Here is a 6,000-nt window from a genome sequence, read left to right as displayed (position 1 = left end):
AGCAACCCTCCACACCGTTTCCCCGCTAGCAGAACTTGGTGTGAGAGAGTGAGCTGCAGACGGAGACTTCTGCTGTAAACAACATTACTTGCAAAGGGGGAGGTGAGAGGACAGGGCACTGGAAGTGAGACTAGGCTCTGCAGAGAGAATCCCAGTGTTGGTACTGGGAGCCTCTGGAGAAGAGGAGGTAACCTGGGAATAACAGTGGCTGTTAGTGTCACGGCACTGGAGTAGGGCCGTAGGACACAGGGATCCACTCAGAGAGGCATGAGAGTGGGGGGTGGGGGGGGAGGAAGGGGGTGGGGGGAGGTGTGGAAGAGCCCAGAGAGGGCTCCGCCCCATTGGAATGAAAGTAATCTTAAATTACTGAGAAAGAGGGAGCAATTTCTGGTTGCATAGATGAAGGATGGGAATTTGGGAAGTCTACCCTAGCAGTTCTTTTGGTTAAATTACAGCTAGGGGAGCAGGATAAAGAAGTCTACCTTTCCTGGGTACGGGTGCCTCTTCCTGCCCGTAGATGATTTTGTAACAACAGAAGCAGCTAATCCCAATAAAAAAACTAACTAACTAACAAATACACAAACAAACAAATAAATGAATGGCTTACTTTTTGGGATTAATTGAATATGGCCTGAGAAAACAAGAAGGAATAAATACATGCTTGCACTTACCAGGTGACTCTGGCAAGAAATTAAATAGAACTGAAATTAAGGATCAAACAATATTAACTGAAGGAGAATTGTAAATCTGCCTTTAACACAAACAGGGAAAACCAAGTTTATAACCCCCAGAGACAGAAAGAGCAATATTTCATCAAAAACCTCTGGCAAACACCTGGAGAACACCTATACAATTGCAAGTGCTTCTCTTGAATCAGACACTGATGCATTGTTTCACAAAAGCAAGGTCCACATTCCCACTAGTGTTCTGCTTTCTCATTTTATGTTTTAGTCATACATTACAAAGAAGCTTTGTTACTCATATATACTGACTGAGGACATATTATCTTCAGCCCAAGACAATGACTCTTCAGCTCATGCCACCCAGGCAAGCCAGATGATTGGTGATGCTGAGAAGGCTCAGGAACATTCTTTCTTTAAACAGGACAAAGTCCATTCAAACTTTGGCAAAATTCAAGCTTCGTATTTATTTACACAATGATATTTTTGGAATATGGATCAACGAAATAAATAAGTCCCATTCCTGCAAAACCTGTTGCTGGTTCCATTGCACTCTTCTGGAAATGCGCACAGACAGAAATGAAATTCAGGAAGATTCCTGTGTTGCATGCAGGAGATGTTCACTGCAGTGATCGTGGGAGAGAGCTGTCTTTGGAAAACTGTCATGTTAATTCACAAAGCATATCAAGAACAAGACAGCACCACAGCTGAGAAACAAGGGTGTTTTTTCCTAAGACAGATAAGATTTCAAGAGAAGAGGCTGCTTTCCACAAAGCAGAGAATTTTATTTATTTATTTATTTATTTATTTATTTATTTATTTATTTATTTATTAACTAGTAAATAGAACTGGATATATCCACAGCCCATAACAATTCATGGAATTCCTTTGTTGTTCTTTCATACCCCTACAAGGCTTGGCAAAGATGCCCAATGCATAATCAAATATGGAAAAGCTGCAGTTAGGTTTGTCACAGGAAGCAAGCTTCTGAAGTCCCTGCAACAGGATAGTACATAAGTGCCGTTTCCAGTAATGAAGGGAATCCCAACAAGAGTTGTTAGTACCAATAAATGACAATAGATGGCACCAGAGACCATGAAATACTCATCTTGCTGCTTCTCACTGCAGAAACGGCATTTCATTCGCACGGTAAGTCCGATACTTTGAGAGAACTACTTAAAGAGACGGTCGGCCTGTTGGATTCAGAATATGAGAATATAACTCCCCGAGCCTGGCCCTGTCTGCACTCCCATAGATATGGGCACTCTTCATGCATATTTATGATGAGCCAGAACTCACCTTCTCTTCACTCCTGCACTGCTGAGCTAATTGTAATCTTCATTGAGTGACGTATGTTGCAAAACACTAGGCAAATGTAACCTACCAAGCACCAGAAGAGAGCTAGACGAGTTTCTGTCCCCTACAAAACTCCTTCGGCATGAACATATTGTCATAACATAGAACATATGTTATAACATATATGTTATGGAATATTGCTTTGGCCGGTTTCATTAGGACTACACGCTGCACTGAATTTGTGATTTCCACTCTCTTACACTGGTATCTCCAGAGCCCTTCTCTTGTGGTGTCTTTTTAATTTTCTCCAAGAATCACTGTTTGTGTATATACGCTCTAGTGAACTAGGGCTTCAACTGGGATCAGCAGCACTAGATATTGAAATGCGTTGTCAAAATTTCCTTGCATTGTAACTTCAAATACTCAGGTAATTGTAATGGTATCTTGGTAAGCGTTGGAAATATCCAAATAATTTTCTGGGACGGTAGCTCTGATCAAGCAGATTTTATTTGCAATTGCAATAGTGGGCCTCCAGCAGGCAGAGGAGTTGCTAAGTTGGGATAAAATGCGAAGAAGATGTTATGATTTGCCAAATGAAATCAAATCATTTATGGAGTCAAAAAAGAAATATAGTTGCTCAAGGTGAAGATGAGACAGGGCTTACCTAGTTAGCCTCATTACCTTTTTGGCAGTAGGTACATATGTGAGCAACCTGTTTTCAAAGATGCATCACAGACACCTGGCGAACTCCTTCACAATTGCAAGTGCTTCTCTTGAATCAGACACTGATGCATTCGTTTCACAAAAGCAAGGTCCACATTCCCACTAGTGTTATGCTTTCTCATTTTATGTTTTAGTCATACATTACAAAGAAGCTTTGTTACTCATATATACTGACTGAGGACATATTATCTTCAGCCCAAGACAATGACTCTTCAGCTCATGCCACCCAGGCAAGCCGGATGATTGGTGATGCTGAGAAGGCTCAGGAACATTCTTTCTTTAAACAGGACAAAGTCCATTCAAAGTTCAAAACTCGGCAAAATTCAAGCTTCATATTTATTTACTCCATAATATTTTTGGAATATGGATCAACAAAATAAATACATTCCATTGCACTCTTCTGGAAATGTGCACAGACAGAAATGAAATTCAGGAAGATTCCTGTGTTGCATGCAGGAGATATTCACTGCAGCGATCGTGGGAGAGAGCTGTCTTTGGAAAACTGTCATGTTAATTCACAAAGCTTATCAAGAACAAGACAGCACCACAGCTGAGAAACAAGGGTGTTTTTTCCTAAGACAGATAAGATTTCAAGAGAAGAGGCTGCTTTCCACAAAGCAGAGAATTTTATTTATTTATTTATTTATTTATTTATTTATTTATTTATTTTTTAACTAGTAAATAGAACTGGATATATCCACAGCCCATAACAATTCATGGAATTCCTTTGTTGTTCTTTCATACCCCTACAAGGCTTGGCAAAGATGCCCAATGCATAATCAAATATGGAAAAGCTGCAGTTAGGTTTGTCACAGGAAGCAAGCTTCTGAAGTCCCTGCAACAGGATAGTACATAAGTGCCGTTTCCAGTAATGAAGGGAATCCCAACAAGAGTTGTTAGTACCAATAAATGACAATAGATGGCACCAGAGACCATGAAATACTCATCTTGCTGCTTCTCACTGCAGAAACGGCATTTCATTCGCACGGTAAGTCCGATACTTTGAGAGAACTGCTTAAAGAGACGATCGGCCTGTTGGATTCAGAATATGAGAATATAACCCCCCGAGCCTGGCTCTGTCTGCACTCCCATAGATATGGGCACTCTTCATGCATATTTATGATGAGCCAGAACTCACCTTCTCTTCACTCCTGCACTGCTGGGCTTATTGTAATCTTCATTGAGTGACGTATGTTGCAAAACACTAGGCAAATGTAACCTACCAAGCACCAGAAGAGAGCTAGACGAGTTTCTGTCCCCTACAAAACTCCTTCGGCATGAACATATTGTCATAACATAGAACATATGTTATAACATATATGTTATGGAATATTGCTTTGGCCGGTTTCATTAGGACTACACGCTGCACTGAATTTGTGATTTCCACTCTCTTACACTGGTATCTCCAGAGCCCTTCTCTTGTGGTGTCTTTTTAATTTTCTCCAAGAATCACTGTTTGTGTATATACGCTCTAGTGAACTAGGGCTTCAACTGGGATCAGCAGCACTAGATATTGAAATGCGTTGTCAAAATTTCCTTGCATTGTAACTTCAAATACTCAGGTAATTGTAATGGTATCTTGGTAAGCGTTGGAAATATCCAAATAATTTTCTGGGACGGTAGCTCTGATCAAGCAGATTTTATTTGCAATTGCAATAGTGGGCCTCCAGCAGGCAGAGGAGTTGCTAAGTTGGGATAAAATGCGAAGAAGATGTTATGATTTGCCAAATGAAATCAAATCATTTATGGAGTCAAAAAAGAAATATAGTTGCTCAAGGTGAAGATGAGACAGGGCTTACCTAGTTAGCCTCATTACCTTTTTGGCAGTAGGTACATATGTGAGCAACCTGTTTTCAAAGATGCATCACAGACACCTGGAGAACTCCTTCACAATTGCAAGTGCTTCTCTTGAATCAGACACTGATGCATTCGTTTCACAAAAGCAAGGTCCACATTCCCACTAGTGTTATGCTTTCTCATTTTATGTTTTAGTCATACATTACAAAGAAGCTTTGTTACTCATATATACTGACTGAGGACATATTATCTTCAGCCCAAGACAATGACTCTTCAGCTCATGCCACCCAGGCAAGCCGGATGATTGGTGATGCTGAGAAGGCTCAGGAACATTCTTTCTTTAAACAGGACAAAGTCCATTCAAAGTTCAAAACTCGGCAAAATTCAAGCTTCATATTTATTTACTCCATAATATTTTTGGAATATGGATCAACAAAATAAATACATTCCATTGCACTCTTCTGGAAATGCGCACAGACAGAAATGAAATTCAGGAAGATTCCTGTGTTGCATGCAGGAGATATTCACTGCAGCGATCGTGGGAGAGAGCTGTCTTTGGAAAACTGTCATGTTAATTCACAAAGCATATCAAGAACAAGACAGCACCACAGCTGAGAAACAAGGGTGTTTTTTCCTAAGACAGATAAGATTTCAAGAGAAGAGGCTGCTTTCCACAAAGCAGAGAATTTTATTTATTTATTTATTTATTTATTTTTTAATTAGTAAGCAGAACTGGATATATCCACAGCCCATAACAATTCATGGAATTCCTTTGTTGTTCTTTCATACCCCTACAAGGCTTGGCAAAGATGCCCAATGCATAATCAAATATGGAAAAGCTGCAGTTAGGTTTGTCACAGGAAGCAAGCTTCTGAAGTCCCTGCAACAGGATAGTACATAAGTGCCGTTTCCAGGTCTTTAAAGACACCAGTTGTCAAGTGAACTAAGGAGATAGGAGCTCCTAAAAAGTCTGCCAATCCAAAAATGAAGCTCCTTACTGATCGTATCTGAGCTACTACCTCTAAAAACCACCACTAACTGGCAGATTACATAGTGGGAAAGGTGTTACAGCCATCAGAACAATCAGATACTGGCTAAAGATGAACTGTTGCTAGCTAAGCGCATATTGCTAATTCTCACATTTGCTCATTCTGCACTAGGCCACCCTTAGTCCAAACCAGATAAGGAGTCTAATTTTAGAGCTGGAGATAGTGTAACACTGTTACTAGTTGATACTTGCTATTTCATTGCATTCCAGGATTGTGTACTAAGCAAAAGAACTGCCTCATAGAAGAGAATGACTTATGAATTAGAATGCAGTAGTGATCTTGTTCTTGGTGTTATTATTGCATATGTATACCTGCCTTTGCATTGTTAGTTCTAGAAGATACTGTCTACAGGTATTGCTGACAATTTTCTTCCCCATCACTCTGTATCTCTCATTGTCTTTTTCATAGTTTCCATTGTGTGTTTCCCTTTTCTTGTTCTTCGTTTCTTTTTTCTT

This window comes from Lagopus muta, chromosome 4 (genome assembly GCF_023343835.1).
Source record: "Lagopus muta isolate bLagMut1 chromosome 4, bLagMut1 primary, whole genome shotgun sequence".
Lineage (NCBI taxonomy): Eukaryota > Metazoa > Chordata > Aves > Galliformes > Phasianidae > Lagopus > Lagopus muta.
This window is presented reverse-complemented; position numbering follows the sequence as displayed.